Below are 11,147 nucleotides of genomic sequence, written 5' to 3' on the forward strand. Positions count from 1 at the left end.
AAGACCATTTACCATTTACTCAGGCGATCATTTCTAATATTGGCTGAATGAATGAGTTACAGTTTTTCTCAACTGCTAAAACATAATTTCTGAAACCTTGCTCCATTTTCTGAAAACATTAAACACAAAACCTCAGCTTCAAGCACTATTTACAAAACAGTTTTATTTGTGCTCAAAATGGAACTTTCACCTTAAAACAGTTTTACCTGTGCTCAAAACCAAACACTGCTCTCAAATCATAAACAAAGTGATCAAAATTATGTCAGTCAGTAAACAATCCACCAAAAAACAAAAAAACACATTGTTCAAAACATATAGTTCTCAGGGAGAAGAACATTTTTAATCTCAAAACAAACTTCATATTTTTCCATCATTGTCTTTTGATGAACGGAAAACATGTTGTATCATAGTTGCTCAGAATCGTTCAGAAATTACTGCTCTGCTTTGCTCTTTGCAGCTTTTGTTCTTCCTCCTCTTTGTAGCCCTATTTTTACAGCACTGTAACCTGCATCTCACAAACTTGTCCTTTGTTTCTGTGATACTGGTCAATTATTGTTGCTCAAATTTCATCACATATTTCCACTCTTTGTCTTCCCCTTCCTCTTCATCCTCCTCTTCCTCTTCATCCTCCTCTTCCTCTTTCTTGCCCTCCTCCTCTTTTATGTGAAATGGTTTAAGGTATTGACAACAGATCGCACAATTAGCTAAATGAGTTCAGGCAACTGCAAACTTTGTCAAACTTCTTGTTAAATAGAATTTAAAGAAAAGTCTGCAAAAGAAAATGTTAATTCAGTTCAGAATAAACCTGTAGAACTGACTGTTTTGTAATTATTACAGACGTATAAATAGGACCTTGTGGATGAAACAGAAATCTCTTTATATTTCACTTATTTTGAGTTTTGTTAAATATTTCAGGTGTCTGATTTAAAACTTAAGCCATACAAATAGATAAAATCAAACTTTGCTTTTAATTCTGTTCAAAAAGGTGTATTTAACAAAATATCAAAGTATTCATTTAAAGGCTAGTCTCTCCAGCTTTTAACTCTCAGAAACAAAATAAACTGGACTAAAAGTCAGTTGTGTGAATGTCTCATCTGTGAAACTGCAGCTTCAGTTCTGTTTTAATGAGCATCACTGACTCAGACCCTCTGGGTGGTAAGAAAGAGAAGAGAGAGGGCTTGTTTACACCTCCACAGCACATTATGTTCATTACAACACTCCGTCTATTTCATTCTGCCTTCATGGTAAAAAAGAACTTAGCAAAACCAGATGCAATGATTTCTGTTATGTGAGAAATAAAATATTAGATATATGGGGTACAAATTCAGACTAGTAAATGGAATGGAAATAAATACTTCACAATGAAAAATATATTCACACCAGTACTGTTATTATCTTAAGCCACAAAAACTCCTCATCCTACCCTGTAAAAAAAAAAAAAAAAAAAAAAAGAAATCAAATGTAAAATAACATGAAATCACAGTAACTGTGAAACACATTTGAAAACATGATTAGACATGATTAGAAATACAGATATTTATTGTTAAAATATGTTCACAAATGTATCGTAATTTTACAAATATTTGTCTGTTATTTAATGGAATAAACTGTAAAATTAAATGTTAAAACTTAAAAAAAAAATTCAAATTACTGAGAAATTAATAGTAAAACAACTATTTAACACTTTAGGCTATTGTGTGTATATACAGTATATACAATCCAATGTAAATCACAACGTCTTGAATTATTTCACAGCATGTCTGAACAAAACGTGTGTAATCAGGAAACATTTTACTGCTGCAACGTCTCCCTGCACAAACACAAAAGACAAAAATGTGAACGCGACATGTCATTGGAGTACATGCTTTGAAAAGCAGTTTGGGTTGGTCGACAGAAAAGGTTGGAGAAGAAGAAGAAGAAGAAGAAGACATGCCATTGGCTGTTGGGACACTGAACATCCGTCTTTGACGTTACGCTTAACAAGGTCAACAACCACCACGCCGCTGTTCCCGTTTGGTCACAGAAACTTGGAGCAAACAGCAGCTAATGTCGAGGCTGGAGGAAGGACGAAGGCAGAAGGCAAGTATCAAACTGAAGCTGAGTAGTATTAGTTTTATTTACCACCGTGCCTCTGACTTTACTCAGTCCACAAAAGCAATCCGCTAGCATGTCGTCAATTGAAATGTTAGCTAACTGGCGCTGTCTTCACGTGGTGTCTGCCAGTGTTAGTCATAGATATATATCTATGACTGTTAGTAGTCAGCCAGACCAACCGTTTTTTATTTTATTTACACTAACGTTGGCTAACTAACTGACACAGGCAGAGAGAAAGAGGAACAACATTTGTTTAGAGCTGCAACAATCAACAATAATCGATTATTAACCCTCTTCTACATTTTCACTAGTTTTTTGGCCATAACCTTTACTGTGTGACTTGAAATGGCATGATTTCTGGCTAGGATAGGAAGATTAATTATATGTAACATGTCAAAATGTCAAAGTCTCTTTTCCACGCAGACTGCTCCTACTCCTCCACTTGCAGGTGTCACTAGTGAGACATTTTAAGTGGATTTTCTTCCAAAGAAGAGAGAACAAATGTTTTATAAATGATACTGAGATTTGGTAATGGTTTATTTCAACCAGTTACTCTTTCTTAAAACTAATATTTTCATCGTCCTCTTGCCTCACAAATACAGTATAGGAGGAGCGACCTACTCTGCCTTTTTCAGGGTTTTTCAAATTTTAATTTTGGTGCAACACTAGTCAGTGGTCAACATGAAATTCAAAACAATACTGAAAAATATGTAAAGGATAAGCTAACAATCATCTTTTAGTTTATTGAGGGGAGATCTGCTAACACAGTTTAGGTCGACTATTTCACAACCAATAGCATTAATTTTGATTTTGGCAAATTTCATGATTCATCATTTTTTTTTTCTTTCTCTCTGCAGATAAGTGGTGAGAGTTGATTTCATGGCATAAACTGGTGGTTAAGAACTCCACTCCTTTCCATGCTGAACTGTACAGTGAAGCAGTGCGCTCCACAGTAGGAGAAACCTTAATCAAAAAACCCAATGTTGAGCAGCTACCAAGGTGCAGTGGAAAGGCACTCAGTACGAAAAGGTACTCTTTCTGTGTTTAAACCAAGGTGAGGCACTTGAATTCAGACAGATTGAGCTTGTGTTTGTGATGCAAGACCAGTTTCTATGCCTGTAGTGTTGAGTATTTGCATCTGTTGCACAGAATTACTCTTTTGGGTTAGATGGGCTGAAAAATAATAGAATCTACCTGTAACTTACTGCAATATAGTACAATCAGCAGCAGTGAATTGACAGTGTGCTTATAAATCAGTATCATCACTTGGGTCTATCTTCTCTAGATTCAGATTTTTAGCAAATAAACACAACTAATTAGGGATGAACACAGGATATTTTATTACAATGTTAAAAAAAAATGACTTTTGTATCCAGCAGTAGCAATAGTTCCCCGAACAAGAATATGTTGTTCATTTAGTTACCATGTATGGTCAGTCTTGTGTGTATTTTCTTTGTAGTGTGTTATGTTGAGATCTCACAAGCTTGTCTGTCCCAAAGCAACGGTGTCATCTATAGTGGGACTCGTGTGACTGCTGTGGTGTTGGAAAAGGCTGGATCTTGCACCTTTATCCTGGTCCTGTCTCTTAAACTGTTTTAGCTGTTATTATTTAATAACAGCTATTTTTTTCTGTGCTCTCTTCAGGTGGTTACAGCTGAGAAACTGCAACTTCACCATGGTCAACAAGTAGTTCAAGTATGGATACCACACCTCGTCAACTGTCTGGATAGAGTATGGATTCATTTCAAGTGAGGTTTGACGAAGTTTGTAATCAATGTTGTGGATGTATGGTGACTTGAACAGGTTATGGATGCCTTGTATGTAAGTTGGTAACTCAACTATTTTTTTGTTTGTTTGTTTGTTTTTGTTTTACTTTTTTCTTTCATTACCAGTTGAATTGATTTTTGAATATTGCTGTAATAATGGTCACCCGTTACAGTTGAATAAAAGCTTGTTCAGCTTGGTCTCATTTTGTTTTTATATTTCTAGGTAATTTAATTGTTTAAAAATGTGAAAATGTTTCTAATTAAATGTTAAAACAACCTGAAAATAGGGCAAAATCTTTTTTTGGGCAAATTACAAGTACAAACTGTATTTTAATTATGGAAAATAACTGTATTTTTATTTTTGTATTTCTTATTTCACAGTATTTTTCTGGCATCCCAGCTGCCAGAAATTTACCGTGTATCCCATCATGTCTGGCCTTCCATTGAAGCTGCATAAGACCTCACGAAGACCTCAAGAACTCACTATGTAGCTCTGATGATGATTTATGTGACCAAGTGAGACAAAGACTACGAGAAGACAAAAAGGCTTCCGGAAGCTGCATCACGGACAAACACGAGGATCATTATCTACTCACAGTCCTGTGTAGCATCACATGTGCTTGGTGTAAAACAGAAGGAGGAACAGAAAAAGGTGGAGAAGGAAGAAGACGAACAGGGGTGGATAAGTGGATAAAGAGAGAATGAGGAGAAGATGATGAATAAGAGCAATAGAAAAGATGTCGAAAAGGAGGAAAAGGTTGGGAAGAAGAGAATGAGGAGAAGAAAAGAAAGATGAAGAAGATAGAAGAGGATGAGGACAAGGAGAAGAGGAAGAAAATGAGGATGATGATGAAGAAGAAGAGGAGTAGCAGAAGGAGAAGATGATGAAAAAATGAGGAAGAGGAGGAGGAGGGGAAGGAGAAGAAGAACCTTGTTACCTCCATGTTTCTGTCCCTCCTGAACAAAACTCCTCGTTTGACATTTACCCCACTTGGAGCAAACATGCTCAGGGAGAATTGATTTATTACAACATTGAAGAAACATTACCACTAGAACCTTTACACCACTTCCATCCATTTGATCTGATCCAGAAGGTTTTTAACTCTTATTGTTAGAGGACCAGCAGCAGCTCTGTCCTTCTTATTCCCTGACATCTGCACTTTCACTACCAGAAGGACAGAACAGCACTAACTGCCCATGAGTCTGCAGAATGATGTAAACTGATCCAGAGTCTTCAGGCAGAGACGCCAAACACTACAGGATGCTCCTAACCAACAACTACCCCCATCTGCAGGGCCCTGAGCAGGATATTGTGGCTCTGGAGGGCCTCTCGCTGCAGGAAGCATGTGTAGATAGCAGCCTGCTGCAGGAAGCCATGGGACCGTGTGACCGTATGATTAAATGGATACCAGCAACAGCTTTTCTGTGTCAAACATCAATCACTTACAGCGCTGAGATAATCTTCATGATCCAAGCATTGCTAAATATAGACTTCCTGCTGCAAACTGGGCCGCTAGCTTTTCAAACAACAAACCTGTCATCCAAAGCTCCACCTGCATGAGCTCCCACTGTACAACGCTTTGGGTTCATTCAATTGCTTTTAATTAATCTCTGGACCTCTGCTGCCATCATGTCTGTGTAACCAGTCTAATATATCAATGCTCATAACGAAGGAAGCAGACTGAACCCATTTCACACCTATCACACAGAGAGAGCGCCGCCATTTCACAGCCTTTTGAAGACACCCGGCGGGTGAGAAAGCGAAGGTGAAGGTTGAGTCAAATGAAATTTAACAAAGACACAGAGCCAACAGGAATCTGACGAAGCAGTGAAACAAGCTGCAGCTTTGGTTGATAATTCTTTGTCATGTTTTGTTTAATTTGTTGTCGGCATAGAAACATCAACCACTTTATAAATCAAATTCACCACGTTCTGAAAAAAAAAGAAACTAAACTCACATTCACACCAAGTGAGATGAAAACTACTAGAAGAAAATATACTTTAATTGATCAAAAAGACGGAAATAGTTGTGAACTTTAAATTACAGAACGTTTTTCAGCCTTAGGATTCTGACTCGTCTTATTTGTCCACCTGTTTGTTGTCTCTAGCAGACTTTTGAGGAACTGAGAGCTCTCCACAATTTTTATATATATATATATATATATTACAATGGTTGCAATCTGCAGCTTAACCACTAGAGTGGAGAGAGTAGTAGAAAGTAATAAGTCCTACTGACTGGTCCTTTAAATAATAACAGACACAGACAATCTGCAACATATATTGTACTATATGGACAAAGTTGAGAGATGTTCACATGAAACAAGTTTCTGCAGTGCAGGATGTCATTTATGAACCGAGTACAGATGGCAAACAAAAAACTAAAATAATAAAGACTTTTTTCCTCATAGGCAATATTTTATTGAGGGGGGTACTAACAGCCCAAAGTCAAGATCATGGATAACCTTAGGGGCCACAGCCTGAGCACCAACTCTACCCATAAAAGGTCTGCTGCTGGCCCCTGTCAAGACTTAACAAGACACATACACACTCTTTACGCATGATTCCTGCTTCTTGTCCGGGACCATGTTCACCTCTCGCCCTCTTCTGTCACCGCTCAATGTTTCCACTTGGTCCACCTTATAAAAGATTTATTTTCTCTGATCAATCACTTCTGTTTTGACAACATGCAGCAGAGACTGGCCTGATGAATGTCTCAGCTCAGTCGCCGAGCTCTTTCAATTAAGGCTTCTTTGTAAGATGAAGATGGACCATATCCCACAGGATTTTAATTATGAGGACAACTCCCACCCTTGATGGCAGCAGCCATTCCCAGCACAATGCAGCCTGACACAGGCACACACACATACAAACGGTTTAGGAACAACTCAAAAAAACATGAAGAACAACACACAGTGTTGACCTGGCCTCTAGATCCCAAACTGATCAAGCATCTGTGGGATGATCTACATCCATGTCTGGACTCAGTTACCGACCTGCAGGTGGCGCTCAAACTTCCCAAGGACGTCACTGATGGATCTGCAGTTAGCTCTGCTACAGGACAGGCTCACATAGGACTTTCTGTGTTCTAACCTACTGGGATGTAGCCTCACAAATACCACGTTTTTATGAAAGGTCTGGGTGTCATGGCAACTAGGAGATTGTGTGTAAAACGCAGAGAATGGAAAGGCCAAGCTATACACACAACAACTGATTGCACTGCATTTAGTGGAGAACACTGTCCAGCTGACAGTAATTGATTTTGTGTCTCCTACTGCTGCCTGTGACTAGTGCTGTGTGTAAGAAATGAGATTATGTGTGAAATACTCTTTAAGGGTGCACTCACACTTGGGCTAGTTGTTCTGTCCACGGATCCCAGCCTCAAGTTGTCACTTGATGAACTGCAATTTTTTGCCATCTGGGCTGAGGCATGGTTGCCTGTGACACATCATCACGTTGATATGGCACGACGTCATCACAAAGCGACGCGTAGTTTTACGCGGTTACAGCAGCGCACTGGAGAACAAACCCCACAACACAGCTGCAATGACTTCCTTGTTCTTTAAAAACTATCTTCAAAATAGTCATATTTATATCATAGCCATAGAATCCGGACTTTAGAGGGAAAGCACGACTCAAGTTGCCTAGTGTGAGTGCGTCTTAAAAGTCCCCCTCAGACATAAGTTATATGTCCTATTGTGAAATCTAGAATCAAATATGCAAATATTTCGCTTCATGGGTGGACTCGAGATGTGACAGGAGCTGTAACACTAATGTGTCTCCATCTGAAATGCTAAATGGTGAAGCAGAAAGAGTATGTTTTGTTTTCTGATTCTGGTCTCTTCACTATTAAGCTTCCACAGTAATTCATGTTTTGATGTAAACACACATATCTGACCACATCATATTTTAGTCTTGAAGGACCATAGACTTCCTATGGCATGACTTCAGTGGAATGTAGAGCCACTGTCGGCCTTTTAGCCTGGTAGTTATTTGATTAAGGAGGACAGACCTGCTGGAAAACACCACTAACTGCTTTTCATTCAGAGACATCACTGGATAAACTGTTTTTTGTTGGCTACATGTGGGCTCAGAGGTTGCATACGAAATAAAAACACTTGTTCTCCATGTGATCCAGACATTAGCAGCCTTCAAGACTCCAATGAGACTCAACATTCATTGTTAAAAAGACAAAACCAGGGCTTGATATTAATTTTTTTGTTCACCAGCCACTGTAGGTAGTTGTTTTCCAGAGTTACTCGCCACTCAGCATTTTCACTAGTGGCAATTTTGTTGTTGGGAAATTATGTTCCTCGTTGCAGCGTTCGTTTGATTCTTCCCTTTCTTCAATTGTCCCTATCTAATACAGGAGCAAAAGTCATGTCCGGGGACATGTTATTCTACAGCCATGTATCCAGTGTTTTGTCTTCTCCAAATAAATTAAATGTTATATTCGGAAAATCTTCAATTTTCCTGTTTATTAAGTTAGGTTAAAGCTGGGTGTTGTTGGTTTCCAGGGGGCAACAGTGGCTATGTTGTTGCCAGGGGCCATCGAGAAATAATCACCGTTAAATATTGGCGATTCGGCAATCAGAATCGACCCTAACTCCTAACCCCTAACCCTAATTTTCATTAAATAGCTTTTTTTTTTTTTTTTGGCTCCCTATCCTGCATTCCATCTTCAGCTTTTCTTTTATTTGTCCCTTCCTGGGTTTTCTGATCAATATCTCTATGGCCTCAACATTATAAATTCACTGCTAACGCCTGACTACAGAATGAATGGACCAATGAGCAAACACTGTGCGCACACAGTGCTCATGGCAGTTGTAGTGCTGTAGTCTCACTTTGAGAAGACTATAATTTAAAAATGTATATAAAATTCAGTCCGTCAAAGTGGCTAGTGGCTGTGCTACACACCACTGCTGAAATTTACCTGCATTTGGCAGGTGTTAATGTCAAGCCTTGGACTCAGCTCTTTGTCCATTTCAGCTCGTTTGTTGCTTCTTCTTCTTCTTCTTCTTGTTCTTCTTCTTCCTCTTCTTCTCTCCTTTGGGATTTATGGCAGGTTGTATTGTACTGGATGTGTATTGCTGCCCACTGCATGCTAAAATTATTTACAACTGTACTTCTGCTTCATTTTCACAGTGTTACTACCCTCTGCATCAACTGGAATTGCTCACTCTGGCAGAATTCATTACATTAGAAATCTTACACCAACCGGAGCCATTTAGAACTAATTCATCTGCAGGGCACTCAGATCTTTGAAGGAGCATAATCACTTCCCAATGAAGAGGAACTTGTTTGCAGTTGAAGTTGATCTGGTTGCAGGCTCCAGAATTGCCACCAGAGAAGAGACAGTTTTGGAATCCAGATGCCCGTGACAGTTTGTGTTTCAGTAAAATCACTTCTTCATCAAAAAACAGCTGTTTCACAATGGGCCTTGTTATCTGATAATCACCTTCTATTGGGGTCACCATGGAAATAAAAGGAATCGTTTGAGTGGGTCCGTGCATGGTTTTATCCCAATCGCGCAGATCCATGTTCAGGCGGGTTGTTCACCTCTTAATCTTCGTGACGAGTAGGCTAATGACTCACGGATCCTAGCGATGAGGCTTTCCACCGTCCGCCGCTACAGACCTCCACTGACCTGGCCGCCGAACGTGAACAGCATATCAGAGCGGCGCTAAGTGATCCTCTTCCCTTCACCCCTCTGCTCAGATTCCCTCTCCTCTGTGTGTCCCTGTCTCCGTCGATCCGCTCCTTCCTCCGTTCACTCATTTGTGGTGTTCTCGCAAACAAATCTTAAGCGTATATCACCGACGTATTGACTGATTAATCAGCAGAAGTCTCGGGCTACAGGAGGCTGGGATTAAAGAGGGAGGGATGTGTAGATGTGCAACATACACTGTTAAATTAAAAGCGCAAACGGAATCAAAAAGAAGTCGAAACGAGTTCAATTAATAAACAGAATCTGATTTAGAGCGATGTCTTTTCCCCCTAGTAGTCCGGCTCCAACTAACAAAGGGTCAACAAGTCTTTTTCCTGGGAACGAGTGACCCGACCCGGGGCGGTTTGCACATCAAACTACAACAGTGATTCTTCTGTTGTGGAGAACGGCTTCCTGAGACCGAAGCATTTTGTTTTTTAATCCATCTCCACTGAAAACACACTCCTTAACTACAAAACCAAGTGGTCGTGATCTGTTGTTTTTGCACAAAAGCATATCAGCTACACGTGTGGTAATAAGAGAGGAGGAAAGTTGAACAATGAAAAAAAAAGCATTCTGCAAGAATAAGAAATTCTGATAAATACTAGTGAGACAGATGAAGCAGACACCGATCACACACACACACACACACACACACACACACACACACACACACACACACACACACACACACACAGAAAAAAAATATATAAAGCAGCTCGAGGTGGAAGCAAACAAAAAGAAAGTCAGTCCTACCGTCGGCCACTACGGTCCATGTAGCATTCAGTCCGGGCTCGTCGGTCCAGAATCTGGAACTGTGATGAAGCCATGATCTGGACCGGTGTCTGGTTCCCGTTGAATAAGCCGCTCTCGTCCTCTCTGCTCACACTAACACTCTCGGCTTTGTGCAACACGACATCGGAGGCACCAGAGGCTCGACGGGGACGGCAGCAGCAACATCCTTCTCGTCTAAGCTGAATTAATTAAGGCTTTTTTCTCCCTCTGCGCTGCCCTACCTCCGTCTCCTCTCTCTCTCTCATCTCGCTCCAATTCTCTTGTGCGCATGTTTTATTCTCTCTTACTCGCTGTCATATATATATATATATATATATATATATATAATATATATATATATATATTATATATATATATATATATACTGTGTGTGTATATATATATATATACTGTGTGTATATATATATATATACTGTATACATATATATATATATATATATATATATATACTGTATACATATATAATATATATATATTATATATATATATATATATATATATATATATATATATATATATATATATATATATATATATACACACACACACAAACACACAGCTCACACATGAAAATGAGCACCCTCTAAGTATATTATATATTAGACCATATATTATATAATATATAATCTAATACATTATTATTTTTTTGGTGTAGTTTTCAGCATACACACTCTTCCTGTGTTTCAGTTTTTCTCACGCTCACACAAACACACATCCTGCACAGAATCACAACACCTGAAGTAAGTAGTATGTTCTTCTCATGTTTTTGTTCAGTCCTGAATGTCTAG

General features: G+C 39.0%; 1 protein-coding gene across 5 annotated transcripts in view; it reads right to left on the bottom strand.

Moving 5' to 3' along the window:
- The window catches only part of LOC125018276 (diacylglycerol kinase beta), a 200,619-nt gene extending 190,016 nt beyond the window's left edge, over positions 1–10,603 (bottom strand). For all 5 annotated transcript variants that reach the window (XM_047602081.1, XM_047602082.1, XM_047602078.1 and 2 more), the window contains exon 1: positions 10,321–10,603. The gene's annotated coding sequence lies outside the window, so the exon portion shown is untranslated. The remainder of the gene's footprint in view (positions 1–10,320) is intronic.
- Between the last annotated feature and the right edge of the window lie 544 nt (positions 10,604–11,147).

The sequence above is a fragment of the Mugil cephalus genome, chromosome 12 (genome assembly GCF_022458985.1).
Source record: "Mugil cephalus isolate CIBA_MC_2020 chromosome 12, CIBA_Mcephalus_1.1, whole genome shotgun sequence".
Classification (NCBI taxonomy): Eukaryota; Metazoa; Chordata; class Actinopteri; order Mugiliformes; family Mugilidae; genus Mugil; species Mugil cephalus.